Here is a 20249-nt window from a genome sequence, read left to right on the forward strand (position 1 = left end):
GATGGAATTGAAAGTGCTAAGTTGGTTTCATTATTGAGGGTGAGAGATGTTGAATATGTTTGATTGTCTGTTCAATAAGAAGTAAATGCTCCATGTACCAGTGTACCTAGTATGGTTATAGGTACTTTGGAGGAGAAAAAAAAAATAGAAAAAAATCGAAGGTACAATTTCTAACCGTGGGGGAGCAAGAGGAGTGCAAGTGTTAGTGGCTCAGTCACGTCTGACTCTCTGCCAACCCCGTGGACTATAGCCCCCAGGCTCCTCCGTCCGTGGGATTTCCCAGGCAAGAATACTGGAGTGGGTTGCCATTCCCTTCTCCAGCGGATCTTCACAACCCAGGGACTGGATCCTGATTTCCTGCATTGCAGGTGGTTTCTTTCCCATCTGAGCCACCAGGGGAGACTGGTGGGGAGAGAATATGCTCAAAAGGGAAGAGACGTGCTAGGAGTCAGAAATCCTGAATTTTACTAGTAACTAGATTTTGGAGTTTAAAGGGATCATAAAGCCTTTCTAACGTTTTTAGGATGCTATTTCTTTATCTTGAAAATAGGGACAGTTTATCTAGTTTTACTCCAGTGACAGCTCTGACTCAAACATCAGAGAATGTTAAGGAGTTTTCCTGCCTAACTGGAAAGGCATAATACATATAAAGGCTTCATGTTTTCAATAACTGTGTGTTGACCACCTGCTAGCTTGTGGTAGGTTTTATTCTTGGTGTTGGGAATATGGTCATAAAAGAGGAAGTCTCTGGCCCTGGAGAGCTTAAGTTCTGGTGGAGTGACTGTCAGTAAACCAGTAAGCAAATAGTTATATGATTTAGTTTTCAGGTATTAATAAAGACCATAAAAAGCAGGTTTTGAGAGAGTAACTGGGCAGGAGAGTTTATTTCAGGTAATTAGGAAAGTCCTATCTGAGAGACAGCAATGGAGAATTGAGTTAAATTATCAGATTAGTTTTGCAGTTATTTTGGGAAAAATCACCTTTCTAGCAAATGCAGTGAGCCTGAGGTCAGACTGTATTTGGTATATTTAAGGAAAAGCAAAAGCAATACCTTAATCACGCAGCATAATCTAGATGTAACAAGATAAAGCATAAAGTATATTCTGTGGCATGACATAAAGATGTGGTGAATTAATCAGAGGAGGAGGTGAGCTGAATGATTCCTGTGATCAAGTCTTTGTTTCATTTTTGTTGTCTTGTTGGTCACCAAGTTCTGGGTATTTTAATTCACCCCTCATTTTTATTCCAATATCTGGACTTGAACTTAGCTGGACTGTCCCAGATGGCTTTGAGTCATCTTCTACCCTAAGTAAACCTAATCATATAATTCCACTTCTAAAAAAATATGTATTTTAGATTCATCCCTATCAGCCTCAGAAAAATAGTCAATTCAAACTACTTAGCGTAAGATGACTTTTACGATTTGTCCCTGCTGATTTCTTTACCCTCCTCCAGTTCCAAACTTCCCTACTTACTCTAACTCTGTGTCCATGCTAAACTAGTTAATTTGGCAAAGAAGCAGAGGTAAAGAAGCGCTAGTTGCTCAGTTGTGTCCAACTCTTTGTGACCCCATGGACTATAGCCTGCTAGGCTCCTCTGTCCATGGGATTCTCCAGGCAAGAATACTGGAGTTGCAAGAATACTGGAGTGGGTTGCCACACCTTCCTCCAGGGGATCTTCCCAACTCAGGGATCAAACTGGCATCTCCTGCTTTGCAGGCAGATTCTTTACTGTCTGAACCACCAGAATCCCAATCTAGTAAATCACTCTAGTAAATTTAGATTTGTGACAACTCTGATTTCCAGAATGCCATGCTTCCCCATACGCTTATCTAAGATCTCTGTCCACCCTTCTGTCTAACTTCTTTCACATGTTTTAGTAACCAGTTAAGGTGTGTCTCTGTTGGAGTCTTTCCCTTAGTGTTACAGTCTGTTTCTGTAGCACTTAGCATGCCCTGGAAGTTTGTAGTGGAATTGTCTTCTCATCACCTCATTTGCTTCAGTAGACTGTGAGTTCCTTGAGGGTCTGGGAAATGCTATTAAGCTCTGTATTCCTGGCATCCAGTTCGATGCCTGGCACCTGGTTCAATAAATGTTTCTAAAAATAATGAATGTGGGACATGATACATGGAGTATTTAATTTTAAGAGCCATGCTGTGTCTTTAAACAAATCAGTTATTTTGCCCCATATATTTCTCTTCCTTTCCTCCTGCCTTCCATATCTAAATTCATGTTTTTATAGAAATCCAAGTGATTGTTCCTGTTTTTCAGGCTACATGGTAAACTGGTTTTTCAGGCTACATGAGAGAACCACATGCCATATGGAAGAGTGGTTTTTGTTAAGGACGAATGATTATTTTTTTAATTTAAACTACTCATGGATGTTCCATTGGCGGACATTATTATTGCATTAGCAGTCTTTTTAGTTATTTCATTTGCTTCCATGAATAATGAACATTTTGCTTTAGTATTTTCATGTGTAGTCCAGCTTTTATGAAATGTGGCAGGATTAGTTTTCTCGCTAAGGTAAATGGCCATAGATTAAGTTAGACGATGAAACATCTCATCATCTTTTTGATTATTATCACCATAGTAAATTTATCATATTGTTTCCCCTTGTCCTTTAATCACTGAGTATTGTTTTATCCTTTGCCAAGAAGTGAAAAGAAGGGAACTGCAGAGAAGACTGTAAATCTTTCCTACTGCTCTTCACAACCAGGGAGGTAGGTGGCTTTATCTCCATTTTCCAGCTGACACAAGTAAAATTCAAAGTTTAGGGCAGCCAGTTGATGGAAGATACAGAAATGAACCTAAACAATTCTCTTTTTACTCAGTCATGTTCCCTCATTAAAGAGTGACATAAAACAAAAGATCTATATATTCCCATGTACAGTACCCCATAAAAATAACATACACATGTATACACAAAAATTAACTACATTCACTAAATGGCAGACATACCTTACTGAGAAGGTCTGGAAAATTATTAAGAAAACTTTCTGATATTAGCCTGAACGCAATGATTCATAGATACCCACAATTTCTCTGAGCCAATTATGAACTCATATTTATAACAGAAAGTATAGAAACATGATGTAAGCAACATCTACAGCTGGAAGAATGAAATTATTGATTTACTTTGAAATAACCTTTTCTGATTCATTATTACTAGTAAGAAAAACACATGGCAGTGCTTATTCTTGGCTTGTTCACAGTGGTCAATGGCATCATCATTGTCAAATTTTCCTTCTTTATTGTGAAGTTGTTAGTGAATAGTCTAACATCTAATATTTATTGATCTCTTGCAATATTCCAGGTAGTGTGTTAGAGTCTTTATTTCTATTTATTATCAGTATATTCCTTCCAAGATGGGTGCCATTTTCTGACAAAAGAAGTCAGGCTTAAAAATAAGTAACTCATTCAAGCTGTACCTACTGGAAAATGACAAGGCAAGACTTGAATCTAGTTCCTCTGACTAGGCAGGCTGAACTCTGACTTTCTATTCTTTGTTAGAATTCTAGAGAATGCACTTGAACTGAACTCAAGTGCTTAATTCCAGATTTGGTACTGGCAGACTACGCGATTTCAGTCAAGTCACTTTCCTTCCTTGAGCTGTTTTCTCTTTTGGTAAGGGGGATGGATGATGAGAACAACGATTTCTGGTGTGTCTTGCAACTGAAGAATTAAATGATTGAAATGCCAGAAATGAAAGCTCATTAACTCACAGCAGGGTAGAGTAATTTCCCAAGATCATCCTGGCATAAATATCAGTACTGTTACACCACAATACTTTTTAAATTAAATTTTATTTTTACTTAATATTTAGGTTATTCTTCTTATTATCATCTCCTGTAGAATTCCTTCAGAGTACTCATCATATTTTATTAATTCCAAATTAGGATGCACAACACAGAGTGTGGAAATGTATTCATGGAATCTGCAGGACTGTATATTTAAATGAGAACTGTCCTTAAGAAGTAGGCATTCTCTTCCATATTTTGCCAATGAAGAAACCACATCTTTGAAAGCTCAAAGGATGACGTGAAATTTTCAGATAGGTAGATTGACTGCTTGCAACACTGATTTCCTAGGTCTGGACTTGCCATGTTCTGGGGGTAAATATATTTATTTTACTGAAGCTTCAGTTTTGGCAGCACCTTCCTCTATGAATTAGGAGAAAGATGACTAGTATCTTGTGATGTTTTATAAATCCAAGAAGAAGAAACTTGGCAATGACCACAATGGCTTGGAAGGTACTGATATAATTTTTTTTAAATGCCAGAAACTCTAGATATAGTTCCAGTTTCTTGATAGTTATTTTTCCTTGTCTCTGCATAAATATGTTCATAATGTACTGCATTCATTACTTATGTAATTATTTTTTGCTTCCAACTTAGACCAAAATTCATGAGAAAGGAGTTTCTGAGGGTGTGGATACAGATAATGGTAATGAGGATTTAACCTGATCATGCTTCTAGATTAACTGAAATATTCTCAGCATCCTCACCCTTCCCTCTTTCCTTGCCATCATCTTAACAGCAATATGAAAAAGGATTGTTTGCATAAATCATTGGCTTGTACTAGTCTTTGTTGAGTCCCTCTATAGATATTATTTCGTTAATTCTTCACTGTAATTCTAAAAGGAAAATACGGTTTTTACCACTACAAATGAGGAAACTGATTATGAGTGAGATTCAGGAGGGAGGGAATACGTGTGTACTTGTAGCTGGCTCGGGGCTTCCCTGATGACTCCGATGGTAAAGAGTCTGCCTGCAATGCAGGAGACCTGGGTTCAGTACCTAAGTCTGGAAGATCCCCTGGAGAAGGGAGTGGCTACCGACTCCAGTATTCTTGCCTGGAGAATTCCATAGACAGAGGAGCCTGGCTGGCTACAGTCCCTGAGGTTGCAAAGAGTCAGACATGACTGAGCGGCTGACATAGCATCACCTACACATAGCTGATTCACGTTGTTGTACGGAAGAAACAAATAGCATCATAAAGCAACTATCCTCCAACTTAACCCACCCCCCAAATTTACCTAGGAACACATAGGTCACTCGCCATTAAAAAGTGATCACGTTCCTTTTGACTTACAAACTTAACAATCTTTCCATGATGCTATATTATCTGTAAACTGAAACACTCACAGCAGCATGATAATCTTGCTGTCTTAGCAACATCTGTCTTCATAGGCCACCCCCAATTGCATGTCTACAATATATTTTTATGCATCTTTATTGAAGTAATTATCTATCTATGCATCTTATCTATCAGTTGTAATATATACAAATACATTACATCCACAGCTCAGTAAAATTTTGTAAAGTCAAAACATACATGCTACTAATATTCATCTCGATATGTAGGAACTATCCTCAGCCAGCAGCTGTGTAGACAGCGCTTAATTCTCAAGCAGTGGTGTGTAATGACATCTCTAAGGTCTGGCCAACCAGGGAGCTCCCTCAAGAGCTATTGGTATAGGGTGTTGTTGAGAATGAGTCAGTAGGTGTGGGCCCACATGACTGTTCTTGGTTACTGAGTCTCAGTTTCCAGCCCTACCTGAGGTCAAACTGAGATAGTTTGTCACAACCCCCATCAGGATCACACCGTTAGCATAAACCGTCTGGCATGGCTCATGGCCCTGGGTATACAGATCCTCTAGTCAGGAACAGTATTCCAAGGACTTAGAGATTATCACCCAGGATCCAGACCTTTCTTTGGAATGTGCACGGTTTGAACATCTATGAATTAATATTTGTTGCTAATTCTTTATTGCATACCAGGTCTCCTAAAAATAAATTGTCTTAGTCTTTGTTTATCTGAAAAATCTACTTTATTTTTGAAAGTTATTTCCACGGGCTATAGAATTCTGGGCTTACAGTGTTTTCCTCTCTATATTCTAAATGTATCACTCATTTCTCTTGCATAGTTTTGAGTGATAAGTCTACTGTAATTCTTATCATTGTACTTCTGTAGTTAATGTTTTTTTTTTCCTTTGAGACTTTCAAGATTTTTTTTTTTTAAATCTTGTGGTGTGATACTTATGTATCTAAATGTATGTGTGTGTCTGGGTACTCACATGCACATGTGCCTACATTTGCTCTATTCATCCTGCCTGGAATTTTCTAAATTCTTAATAATTTTAAGTAATAATTAACATACCCAGCTTCCACATCTCTTTGATTGCTCTTTATATTTTTTCTTTGCTTTTGTTTATCAGTATTTTTATTATGATATAATATGATATATCTAGATGCCTTTTGTTATGTGTATATACTGCTCTGGTTCACAACCTGTCTGTGGTTTTATCACTGTTTTGTAGCAATCTCATCATGCTGTGGCTTGTTGTCTTCCTAGTGTTTATCCAGATTGGGGTTTGCTGAGCTCCCTGAAACAGTAGCTCTGAAGTTTTACAAAAGATTGAAAACTTTGGTACACTAATGACAAATATTAATTGACCTTTCCTCCCTTTTCTCTGCTGGTACTGTCATATTTCAGACCACCTACAGGTCACTGAGACTCAAGTCATTTTTCTCAGTCTTTTATTTCTTGTCCTTTATTTCAAATATAACTTCCATTGCCTTGTTTTCAAGGTTACTGATCTTTTCTTCTACAGAATCTAATCTGCCACTAAGCTCTTCTAATGAATTTTCACTTTTATGTATCATGTCTTTTAGCTCTGCATGTTCTTTTGATTATTTCCCAGAGTTTGAATTTTTCTATTTGCTAGGCTTCATATTTTTACCTCACATCTTTGATGATATTTACAATAGCAGTTTAAAGTCCTTGTCTTCTGCTTCCATCATTTCTGTCATCTTGGGGCCTGGTTTTGCTCACTGATTTCTCTTTATTTATAAATAATATTTTGTGAGTAATTTGATATTTACAGTAACATTTGTCTGATTCTTTGCATGTCACTACTTTTTTTTTGAATACTTGGCACTATGCATATAATATTAAGGGTTTGAATATTTTTGGTTTTCCTTATTGATTGTGAGACAGGCTTCCCTGATAAAGAATCTGCCTGCCAAGCAGGAGACATGGGTTCAAACCCTGTATCAGGAAGGTACCGTGGAGAAGGAAATGGCAACCAACTCCAGTATTCTTGCCTGGAAAATCCCAAGGACAGAGGAGCCTGGTGGGTTACAGTCCATGGGGTCACAAAAGAGTCAGACATGACTTCTCGACTAAACAGCAACAACAACAATATAGATTGTGGGAATTTTTTTTTTTTTTTTTGATGAGTAGCTTAATTTAATTGTAGTTCAGCTTAATACTTTCAAATGCTCCTTTGGGAGCTCTCTGAATTTGTGTATAAAGTATATCTGCCATGTCCTATAAGACTTTCCATGATCTGGTTTATGAGTGTGTCTTTTCTTCCATATTCCATATTCGTTTGACTTTGTTCCATCTATTTCAGGCAAACTTGTCTTTCTGCTATTCTTTTTTTTTTTTTTGGTGGGGAGGATCTTAGTTGCCCAACCAGGGATTGAACTTGCAGTGAAAATGCTGAGTACTAAGCATTGGCCAACCACAGAATTGCCCTTTTTGCTATTCTTAAAATATGCCGAGTTTGCTTTAGATTTGGTTCTTTATTCTTGCTTCTCTCTTGTCCACGATACTATTGTTCAACTTGTTTTTAATGCTTGTACCCTCACTTCAAGATTTGTTTTGTTATTATCTCTTCAGAGTGTATTTCTCTGACTACCATTTTAAAAATAGATACCTTTCATTCTCTCACCTAATCACAGTTTCCTTCCCTACTTATTTTTTCTTCATAGCAAATGTTACCACCTGGTATAATAAATTCATTTACCTAAAGCACCCTGCCTGTAACATGCACACCTAAATTTTGTCTTTTTCATATGCATCCCAAGTGACTAACAGGATGCCTGGCACATTCAAAAAACACTTGTTGAATGAGTTAATAAATGATTTCCTAGTTTCTTACTGCATCAGATAGTTAGGAAAATACATATCCTGGAAATCTCATGTTTATTTTTCCTGAGCGTTAAATAAAATATTATCTGTGTTGTACATGTTCACTATTTTTAATATTCTCCTTCTATATTTGGGGAAATATTTGATTTACCTGTCTCAGGGGTAAACAAGGACCTACATAGTGCTCTTGAAAGCAAAAGAATCAGATATTCATTTCCCCAGACGTCTTAGGTGGGGTAACAGCTGTTCTGGCTTTATTGGAACTACAGAGTCCCCTGATTTGTGAGGTTTTAGTGTGCATACTTCTGCACTGTTTTGTAGAAATCACATCATGCTGTGCTTTATTATCTTTTTAGGATTTATCCAGATTGGGGTTTGCTGAGTTTCTTGAAGTAGTAGCTCTGTAAGTTTTAGAAAAGATTGGAAATTTGGCTACTACCTCGGAATCTGACTGTGTAGTGAGTGGGGTAAAGAAGTCAGTGGAGAATTCATTCCAACCACAGCAGGAACACCCAGTGTCCAAGTACTGTGATGGAGGCAGCAGTGGTTTCTGGTGTTCAGTGCCAGGGGTGTTCTGACCAAACTCACCCTATATCACACTCTTCTCCGTGAATTAAGCCAGCTACCTGCCTCTTATTAAATATTTTCCCCAAACCTTCGTTTCTGGTTAATTTAGTAAAGAGAAATTTCTGTTGCTTGTAGGCAAGAACCCTGGCTTATATATTCTTTAAACAATTTATAAGAGGTAAGACGTTGAAAAATATAAAAGCATTCATTATCATTTTTTATTAGTGCAGAACAGAGCTCAGTTGAACATCTAGACAGCCTGTGGGAAACAACTGCAAATACTAGGAGTTTTGCTGAAATGGGTGTTGTGTGTGCTTTAAGGAGCCTGATGATAGCAACTCTCAGGCTGTGTAGGAAAATCACTTTGTTTTCTAGTTGTTATACTTGTTGTCTTCTGGTCAAATACATTCCCATGGTATAAAAAGTAGAGATGGGTTTAGTTCCCTTAAAATGTATAGTAGTAGCTGATCATGTATAAGTCATTTGAGAAGAAAATAAAATACATTTTAAATGTCAAGGTAACCAAGGAGTTGACCTTCAGAGTTGACTAATAAGGTAGCTGTGTCTACCAGGGGTGGGTGGGAATAGCTTATCATAGCATTTCTTATAAACTGGAAGATCTTCCTGTTATGTGATTTTATATTGTTCCTCTTTGTCATAAAGAGAAGCTTGAAGAACATTTTAGAGGGAATTTGAAAGGTTGTGTTTATCAGTTGGGCTTGACGTTAAATGAACAACCACATGAGCTCAGTGACATATAATAGAAAGTGTTTATTACACATGAATATGTGTTTGGTGGGCTTCCCTGATAGCTCAGATGATAATGAATCTGCCTGCAATGTAGGGACCTGGGTTAGATCCCTGGGCTGGGAAGATCCCCTGGAGAAGGGAATGGCTATGCACTCCAGTATTCTTGCCTGGAGAATTCCATGGAACAGAGGAGTCTGGTGGGTTACAGTCCATGGGATTGCAGAGACGGACACAACTGAGTGACTAACATGTGTTCAGTGTGGGCTGAATAAGTGGCCCTGCTGATTTTGGCTTGTTCCTGTGACTCAGTTCTGTTCCCTGTGTCTTGAAACCCAAGTTTAGACCTGGCACATGGTCCATCTCACCTTATTCTCTAAGCTTAGGCAAATCACACAGGCAAGCTCCAAAACCAGAGGCAGAGCAGGTCAGCCTGTGTACAGGGAAAAACATTAAACAGTTTCATGGCAAAGGACCACCATGGACCTGGGGGTGGGTGAAGAACGGAGTCATTACTGCAACCGCAGTCATGTTTCATAGCTTCTGAGTGTGTAAACCGGGCTTGTGCTGGAAAGTCACTTAAATAGGTGAAGGTGAGTGTTGTCATGTTGCCTGGTGTTTCCTTGGCTGCACCAGTTGATGTATCCTACATAAGTTACCTTGAAATCCTTGTCCTAAAGTTCTTTTCATGGGAAAACTGGACAAGCCAGACTATCAGCTCTTGGCCACCCACCCTCTGTCACCCCTTATTTATTTCTCCTTCCTTGCTTTCATTTGTGCATAAAATAAAACTTAAACTCATTAATGTAAATTTTGTGCAAGCCATCTTTTTAGTCCCTGGAGACAGAGGAGTACAAAAGATAAACATGGTTCATGTTCTCATAGGCTTTAAATTCTAATGATGAAGACGGGCATACATGTGTGATAAACACAATTAAGTTTTAATTATAATTCCTTCCATTTTTTTTCTCTTACTCATTCCTCTCTACTGTTGCCTTACTACAATCAGTAAAATTTCTCTGCAAGGCCTTTGTATTATACTTACTGCTTCCATTTGGAATATTCATCCTGAGTGACCCACATGGGTCAGAATGACCCAGGTTGCTCAGTGGGTAAAGAATCTGCCTGCAATGCAGGAGATATGGGAGACACAGGTTCGATCTCTAGGTTGGGAAGATCCCTGGGTTGGGAAGATCCTCTGGAGGAGGGCACAGCAGCCCACTCCAGTATTCTCGACTGGAGAATCCCCATGGACAGAGGAGCCTGGAGGGCTATAGCCCATGGGGTCACAGAGTTGGACACGACTCAAGCAACTGAGCTCACACATACTCCTAAATGTTATAACCTCTACTAAAAAAATCAGAGGGGCTCTCATGAATGACACGCCTGCAACCATTCACTTCCCCCATTCCTGCTTTGTGAGTCTCATTATAGAGACTGTATGTGTTCATTATATTTTATTATATATTATAGAGGTTATTACATTTATTAAAAATATATTATGTCTCTCTCTCTCTCAATATATATATATAGTATATTATACTATAGAGACTGTATGTGTATGTATCTTAAAGAGATGGGAATACCAGACCACTTGACTTGCCTCCTGAGAAATCTGTGTGCAGGTCAAGAGGCAACAGTGAGAACCGGATAGGGAACAACAGACTGGTTCCAAATTGGGAAAGGAGTATGTCAAGGGTGTTTACTGTCACTCTGCTTATTTAACTTACATGCAGAGTACATCATGAAATGCCGGGCTGGATGAAGCACACGCTGGAATCAAGATTGCTGGGAGAAATGTCAGTAACTTCAGACACACAGATGACACCACTCTTATGGCAGAAAGCGAAGAAAAACTAAAGAGCCTCCTGACGAAAGTGAAAGAGGAGAGAGAAAATTTGGGTTAAAGCTCAATATTCAAAAAACTGAGATCATGGCTTCCGGTCCCATCACTTCATGGCTAGTAGATGGGGAAACAATGGAAACAATGACCGACTTTATTTTTTGGGGCTCCAAAATCACTGCAGATGGGACTGCAGCCATGAAATTAAAAGATGCTTGTTTCTTGGAAGAAAAGTTATGACCAACCTAGATAACATATTAAAAAGCAGAGACACTGCTGACAAAGGTCCATCTAGTCAAAGCTATGGTTTTTCCAGCAGTCATGTATGGATGTGCGAGTTGGACTATGAAGAAAGCTGAGCACCAAGAATTGATGCTTTTGAACTGTGGTGTTGGAGAAAGCTCTTGAGAGTCCCTTGGACTGCAAGCAGATCCAACCAGTCCATCCTAAAGGAAATCAATCCTGAATATTCATGGGAAGGACTGATTTTGAAGCTGAAACTTCAATATTTTGGCCACCTGATGCAAAGAACTGACTCATTGGAAAAGACCCTGATGTAGGGAAAGATTGAAGGCAGGAGGAGAAGGGAACAACAGAGGATGAGATGGTTGGATGGCATCACCGACTCAATGGACATGAGTTTGAGTAAGCTTCGGGAGTTGGTGATGGACAGGGAAGCCTGGCAAGCTGCAGTCCATGGGGTCAGGAAGAGTCGGACATGAATAAGCAACTGACTTGAACTGATGTGTTCATTATCTCTGTCCACCATCCTTCTCAGATAATAAACTCCATGAAACCCAGGACTTAGGTTGATTTGTGTTCTGAACTTTCATGTACTTTCAACAGTGAGTAGCATGTAGTAGTCTTCAACATTTTAAAAATGCCTTATGCCTACATGTCATCATTACTAAACTTATAAAGCAGTGCATTCTTATTCTTATGCCTACTCAATGATTGTGGATACTAAATTTGTGAGGTGACCACCATAATGTTCCTTCTTTGCTGATGTTTTATGAGTTGACAAGAACCAGACAGAAGTGGTTTCCCACCTTGGTTGTAGGGTCCTTGGACTTTCTGGCTCCTATATCCAACTTTAATAACTATGTATGTAAGAATATGCAGACATATCAATATTAAATCTTTGATTAGGGTAGCACTAGAAATTTACTCCTCAGATGCATTTTGAACCACATCTCTTGGCTGTATAACTCTACCAGAGCCAGTATGCTAACCATGATCTTTACTCTTTATGTCTAGGAAAGGAAAACCAAGCTACTTTCCCACAGTTAAAGATCACTGTAATTGGAATAAAAATCATGGTTCCTTACTATTATAATTAACCAATCCACCTTCTTGAGCAAGGAAAAGTATATTAAGCAATGAAATAGGACATTTCAAACAAATCTGGCACAATTTGACACCAAAGGCAGAGACGACAAAGAAAGAACAAACTGCATTTCAGAAAAACTAAAAAACTTCTGCACATCTAAAGACATTATCAACAGAGTGAAAAGGCAACAGAGTAACAAAGCAACTCACAGAGGGGAGAAAATGTTTATACATCATGTTATCTGAAAAGACTGATTCAGGATATATAGAAGATGGTAACGATGACCCTATATGCGAGACAGCAAAAGAGACATGGATGTAAAGAACAGACTGTTGGACTCTTGGGAGAAGATGAGGGTGGGATGATTTGAGAGAATAGCATTGAAACATGTATATTATCACATGTGAAATAGATCGCCAGTCCAGGTTCGATGCATGAGACAGGTTGCTTAGGGCTGGTGCACTAGGATGACCCTGAGAGATGGGATGGGGAAGGAGGGTCAGGATGGGGAACACATGTACACCCATGGCTAATTCGTGTGAATGTATGGCAAAAACCACCACAATATTATAAAGTAATTAGCCTCCAATTAAAATAATAAAATAATGCTTCAGAAGAATCCAAAGAAATTCAACTCAGCAAAAAAAAATAAAGAATAAAATGAATAAAATTAAAAAGCAACAACAATTCTGATATTAAAATGGGCAAAAGACTTGAATAGACATCTTTCTAAAGAAGATATACAAATGGCCAAAAAATACTTGAAAAGATGATTGCTAATTATTGTTGTTGTTTAGTTGCTTAATTGTGGCCAGTTCTTCTGTGACCCCATGTGCTATAGCCCACCAGCTCTTCTATCCATTGAATTTCCCAGGCAAGAATACTGGAGTGGGTTGCCATTTGCTTCCCCAGGGGGTCTTCCCGACCTGGGGACCTAACCTGAGTTTCCTTTGCAGGTAGGTACTTTACTGACTAGGCCACCAGGGAAGCCCCACTAATCATTAAGGAAATGCATTTTCCTGTATTTTCTCCATATCCTTGCCAACACTTTTTTTTTGTAGTGTCCATCTTAATGGATAGAGATTTTATTTTCATTTCATATGGAAATTAAGATGACTACTATAAAAAAATACAAAACAATGTTGGCAAAGATGTGGAGAAGATACGGGCATACCTCGCTTTATTGTGCTCCGCTTTATTGCTCTTTGCAGATATTGTGTTTTTTTTGCAACTGAAGGTTTCGATATAAAAATGGTTAACTCTGCTTCCCACAGTAGCAGTGTCAAGACTGGTTTGCATGAGATTGGTCCCCCATAACCTCAGCAGCCCTTCAGCTATCCTTTATATAAAAAATTAGTACTTCTTCATTTGTACAGGGCTATGCAAACAGAATGTGTGCGCATGTGCGCTAACTTGCTTCAGTTGTGTCCGACTCTCTGCAACCCCATGGACTGTAGCCCTCCAGGCTCCTCTGTCCTTGAGATTCTCCAGGCAAGAAGACTGGAGTGGGTCGCCATTTCCTCCTCCCGGGGGTCTTCCTGACTCAGGGGTTGGACCCATGTCTCCTACAGCTTCTGCTCTGCAGGTGAATTCTTTACCACTGGGCCATTGTGGAAGCCCCAGAGCAGAGAATAGCCCTGACCGCTCACATAGCCCCTACTTTGTTCCTCTGCTTATGTACTATGCTCACAGTTGTTATTTGTAATTAGCAAGAGAGGAATAGGGAAAAGTATTTCAACTCTATCTTATTGAATGTGGAAATTCCCGAATTATTTTTCAGAAATAGCTCTAATGGTAACCCAACATTGAAATTATATGCTTTACCATAGCCAAATACCCCGTTGTTCATTTGCCTTACCATTTGGCTGGTTCTAGTTCTTTACTCATGATGACCTTCCATTAACAGATATTGATGAGTAGCATGAGTTTCTTAATGCCATCCCCTAGCCCCTTTCTGGAGAAGGCAATGACAACCCACTCCAGTACTCTTGCCTGGAAAATCCCATGGATGGCAGAGCCTGGTGGGCTGTGGTTTGTGGGGTTGCGAAGAGTCGGACACAACTGAGTGACTTCACTTTCACTTTTCACTTTCATGCATTGGAGAAGGAAATGGCAACCCACTCCAGCGTTCTTGCCTGGAAAATCCCAGGGACAGAGGAGCCTGGTGGGCTGCCGTCTATGGGGTTGCACAGAGTTGGACATGACTGAGGCGACTTAGCAGCAGCAGCAGCAGCCCCTTTCTAAGGTATAACTGGTGGTTTTCCTTGACTTAAATGAGTCACTGCCAGGATAGGGCTATTTGTAAGATCCTAGGAAGTTCGTTAAGTATTTTACTCACATGCTGTGGGATGCGTAAAATTTCAGAACTTCATGGCGTTGGGGCCTATTAAAAATTTATATATCTTCTGGCAAAGTAAATATCAGAACATTATTAGCACTAACATTTTTTTTTTTTTTAATGAAAAGTGGTTTTGACATCTCTAGCCAGCATTGGCCAACAGCGCTTTCTATGATAATGGGAATGTTCTCTTCTGCTTTATCCAATATGGTAGCCCTTAGTGACCTGTGGGTATTGATCACTTGAAATGTGGCTAGTGAGAACTGAGATGAAAGATTTTCCATTTTATTTATTTTTTTATTAAGTTAAATTCAAATAGCCACAAATGGTCGGTGGCTACCACACTGGATGGCAGATCTGTAACATATAAGGACGTCAGACATGTGAGAACCAGGAAGATACGGATGGAGGAGAGGCTGCTGTCCGTGATCACAGTATTGACTTTGGTACGCCTGGAATACCTGCTCTTCCTTCTGGATGTGGCCCTGTCATCAAGGAGTGCTGAAGACAATGGAAACATTGAGAAATTATCCTTGAAGCTACTGTTTTAAAAGAAGTCTCAGGTTAAGTTCTGAAATTGCTCTCAGGCCTCAAAAACCATCCTTGCTCTTCATTGGATGCATTCTTCCTTCACAGAGCCCCAGTCCAGCAGGATCTTAAAGGAGTTTCACCACCACCATCATCATCATCACATTAATAAATAACAGCAGTGTGCATAATTATAGCAGCTAATGGTTTAGTGAGAGCCAAGTGCCATAATCTCTGTATTTTCTTGTTTAATACAGGAATCCTGTGAGGTTGGTGCAATTATTACTAAAGAGAATATGAAACAAAGGTATGAAAGACTAAGCCACTTAACTAAATTCACATAGCCAGAAAAAGTAAGGGCGCTGGGCTCCACCCTCCTTGTTTTGCTCCTACACACCCCTGCTCCCGTGGGCTGACCCATTATCACCAGCATTCAGTTCATGTCAAAGGGAACAAAGCAGAGGGTCAGAGGATGCACCATCAACCTTTCTAGGTAGACTCAGGCAGACCTCAGACTCCCACTGTGATTCTATTGCTACCTAACTTTTTTTTTTTTTTTTTTGCCTTATTCATTTAATTTCTCTGGACCCCAACTGCATAATATCTAAAATGGGCATAATAATCCCTACATCACAGAAGATTTGGAAGAACTGAACGAGACATTGAGCAGCATCACGTAACTGAAAGGGATTTGTGAAATATAAAGAAACATGCATGTTTTGTTTCTGCTATCACTACTATTGTTAGGTTTACTACACCACCAGATGCACAGATTTTATAGCACCTACACTGCCCCTGGCAGACAGGACGTGGTGGTTTTCCTGGTTTGTCTTCCATTTTAATCCGTCCATGGTAGACACTAAATACAAGGTTGATAATCTAGTTTGGCTTCCCTGGTGCTTCAGCCTTCGGGTTTCACACAATTCCCTGTTCTTTGTGAAGTGTCCACCTTTTGGTTCATGTTGTGCTTCACCCATCTTGTTATCACTTGGAGGCAAGAAGTGGGCAAGCAGAGGTGTCTAGAGGTGAGAAAATGAAGAATATGCTTACTCAGGGCAGTTTGAGTCAGCAACATGGCAAGAAGGGCCTGGGTGGAGGTCAGAAGTTATCCTTGAAGATGAAGAAGGTGGAAAGCATGAAAGGCAGACAGTGTGGGGGTCAGAGGAAGCCAGAGGATCCACAGCAGGATAGCAGGCGGTCCCAGCAAGGCATCGGGGTTCCAGGCTGTCACGGGTGAAGGCACTCACTGTCCCCTTTGTGGTGGGTGAGGTCTGGCGCAAGGATGGAAGGGTTGTGTTTAGAGTGGCTTTAAATGAACTTTCCTGGGTGTGACTGGTTTCCTGACAGCAGGCTAACAGGAAGCTATTGGAATTTTAAGAGAAAACAAACCTCAAGGTAAAGCGTGAGGGTTTCAGTTCAGCTGCAGGAAGAACATATCACTTGAGGCCTGTTTTCCCCGCTGTCCTGAAATTCCGCTACTGGGTTGTCTGCGGCCCTACCTGTGTGGGTGCCAGCTCTTAGCATGCAGGGACTCTGGCGTTCTGACTAAACATTGAGTGTGCCTGGATGCTCAAGCAGAAAATCAAAATAACTCTGGGTCTAGTTTGAACCCTTCCTGTGTTTCAGCTGTCTTGCTTTTGCGGAAACAAATTCAGGATCTTAGAGAATTTGCCCATCTGCTCAGTGATATTCAGACTAAAGACCTCTGAATCTGATTTCTCAGGAGCTGAGCTCAATCTCTGGAATCAGCTAGAATGCGAGAGCTGAGAGCATTCCCAAATGTGAAAGGCTTCCTCACTTTTATTATGTTCATTAGAAGGTTCCACAAGTCACGGGGGCATCCGAATTAGCTTTTAATGATGAACTCCACTAACAAAACCTAAAAGAGTGGGTGGAAGGAGAATGGAATGAAACCACAGGATCCCTGCCTGCCATCTCCACACAGTCAATCCTTAGCTGGTGCTTGAAGATGGAAGAGATCTGTGTGGGAACACAACGGGAGAGTGGGTGGGTACATATTGTGAGTACATATGCTGAAGTTAGAAAGGTTTGGTTTGCATCCACGTGCACGGTCTGTGTGACCCTGGGCAAATAGTTAACTTTGACTCCATTTCTTTAGGTGCACAATCGAATTATAGCACAAAGCATTTTTTTTATTAATTATATTTATTTTTAATTGATTGATGATAGCTTTACAGTATTGGTTTGATTTCTGTCCTACATCCACTTGAGTTAGCCATAAGAACATGAAGCATTTTTGAAACCATCAATTGTGTAAATGTATATAAAGTATTTAGCACATTTTCTGAGACTTCATATGACACTTAATACATTAACTGATTATTGTTATTCTATTGTTATTATTGAATTCTGTTCCTTTGTTCTTTTCAAATTTATACAAATTTATCAATTTGATCCCCCTGCCTTCTCCGCACCCGTCTCCCCTCCACATCTATATCATATCTGATCTTATCAAATGCAACCTGGATCCTTATCTATCATGAGAAACACCTCAGGACTGGGGGTCAAATCAGCATTGGGTTAGGATATGATAGAAATCTTAGCTAATTCCTCAGTCTGATTACAATTCATATGTTGGGATGACACCTTAGAACTGGAAGTGTGAACTACGTCTGTGAAATATGGATCATGACTTTCAGCAGTGGAAGGAATTTGTGAAACTTTGCCAGCTAACAGGCTTCCCTGGTAGCTCAGCGGTAAAGAATCTGCCTGCCAATGCAGGAGACGTACGTTCCTGAGTCAGGAAGATCCCCTGGAGAAGGAAACGGCAACCCACTCCAGTATTCTTGCCTGGGAAATCCCACGGACAGAGGAGCCTCACAGGCTACAGTCCATGATTCACAAAAAAGAGTCCATGGGTTGCAAAAACCCGACTTAGTGACTAAACAACAACAACGTGTCTGGTAATAGACCCCTCATTCACACATAGTGATTCACCTTCTTCCCAGTAGACATGTGCCTCTCTGGGAAATTAAGGCTCACCAAATTTTATTTTACATATAATTTTTCTCCCTTTTCAGTAACAACCATCTTTTCTGGTTCTCATTGTTTTAGTTCTGCTCTTCAGTTAGCATGAGACCAAACTGTCGGAAAAGACGAAGGTCATTGTAGCCTTTTCTGAGGTCACGCACCAAAGGCCTGGAGGAGAGCAGCTGTCCAAAAATACCCACTCTTCCTTCCTTCTCTTCGGTGAGTCACTGTGGGGCTCGCGAGGGGGAGAACTGGCCTTTAAAGTCAGGGAGAACTAGCTGTCTGTCTTACCACTCAGAAATCTTGTGGCCTGAGCCAATCGTGCAGTCTTTTATATTTAGAGCTCTCATCTGAACATGCAAAAGGATAAACTTATATCTACATGAGGCGGTAAGGGGAGCCCGTCATGGAGTAATCCAGTGATTCTCACTTCCCATGTGCTCAAATATTCGCATTTACTGAAAGCTCTCCAGGTGGTTCTGCTGTCTACCCAGGACTGAGAACTTGTGATTTAAATGAAAGTAACATTAATTCCTTTTCCTTTATTTCTATCTAGACTGAAAGGATCTAATATTTTAACTTGCACTAAGGCATAATTAATTTAAATAGAATCATACTATATCAGAATTAGAATATGCCTTAAAGGTCACTGCTCAAAATCCTCCTTGATTTTTATTTTATTGTTTTACAGCTTGACAAATGGTCATTCAACTTTTCTTTAAATGCCTTCAATTCTAAAAATCTACTGTCCTGTTAGAGGCTGGGGACTAACAGATACAAATTACTATATATATATATATATATATATATATATAAAGATAAGCAATATATATACATATATATATAAAGATAAGCAATATATATGTGTATATATATAATGATAAACAATATAATATATAAAGATAAACAATAACATACTGTATAGCACAGGGGATTATATTCATTATCTATTGGTAAAAACCTATAATGGAGTATAAACTGCAAAAACACTAAATGTTCTTTACACTTGAAACTAACACAATATTGTAAACCAACTATACTTCAATTTAAAATTAGAATTATTTTTATGTTATTTTGTTTTTTAATTTGGTCTGAACTCTCTTTTCTTTATAGCTACTCAGAAAAAGCTGAGTCTCTACAGGTAAATTTTTAGACATTTGAAGATGGCTATACGGTCCCTTTGAGTCAATTCTTGTTCATGGTTAGTAACGAGAAATTGATTTCCAAATTGTCTGATGATCAGATCTCTGAGAAACTCTGAAAACATACTGTTTTCTAGTCCTTTTGGGTCAGAATCACCACAGTGGATCCTTGAAGTCAGTCATTGTAACAAGTTCTTCAGGAATTCTGTACAGGAATCTTCACTTTCCAGTTGTTCTCAGCTGGGGACAATTTTGTACTCCAAAGGACATGTGGCAATGTCTGGAGACATTTTTGGCTGTTATAACTGGGGAGGAGGGCCACTTGTCTCTGGAAAGTAGAGGCCAGAGGTGCTGCTAAGCATTTAAAAGTACACAGGCTAGCTCCCACAGTAAAGAATTATCCAGTCCAAAACATCAGCAATGCTGAGGCTAAGAAATCCTTATTCCATTCTTATACGGCATAGCTTTGAGCCTGTTCACCATCTTGGTTGACTTCTTAGCTTCTGTGTAAACGTCTCCTAAATGTAATGCATAGAAAGGACTGACCACGATAAAGACCAGACTTTTATTCTTAAAAGAAAAGGTGAAGAAGCAATGCATCCCTTTACAGAGTGTTTTACTAATAGCAAAATTTCAGATGTTCTTGAGGATTCAAGGAGCTGAGGATCTTTTATTGTTGTTATTTAGTCCCTCAGTCGTGTCTGACTCTTTGCGACCTCATGGACTATAGCTCGTCAGGCTCCTCTGTCCATGGGATTTCCCAGGCAAGAATACTGGAGTGAGTTGCCATTTTCTTCTCTAGGGGATCTGCCTGACCCAGGGA

This window comes from Odocoileus virginianus, chromosome 10, assembly GCF_023699985.2.
Source record: "Odocoileus virginianus isolate 20LAN1187 ecotype Illinois chromosome 10, Ovbor_1.2, whole genome shotgun sequence".
In the NCBI taxonomy this organism is placed as follows: domain Eukaryota; kingdom Metazoa; phylum Chordata; class Mammalia; order Artiodactyla; family Cervidae; genus Odocoileus; species Odocoileus virginianus.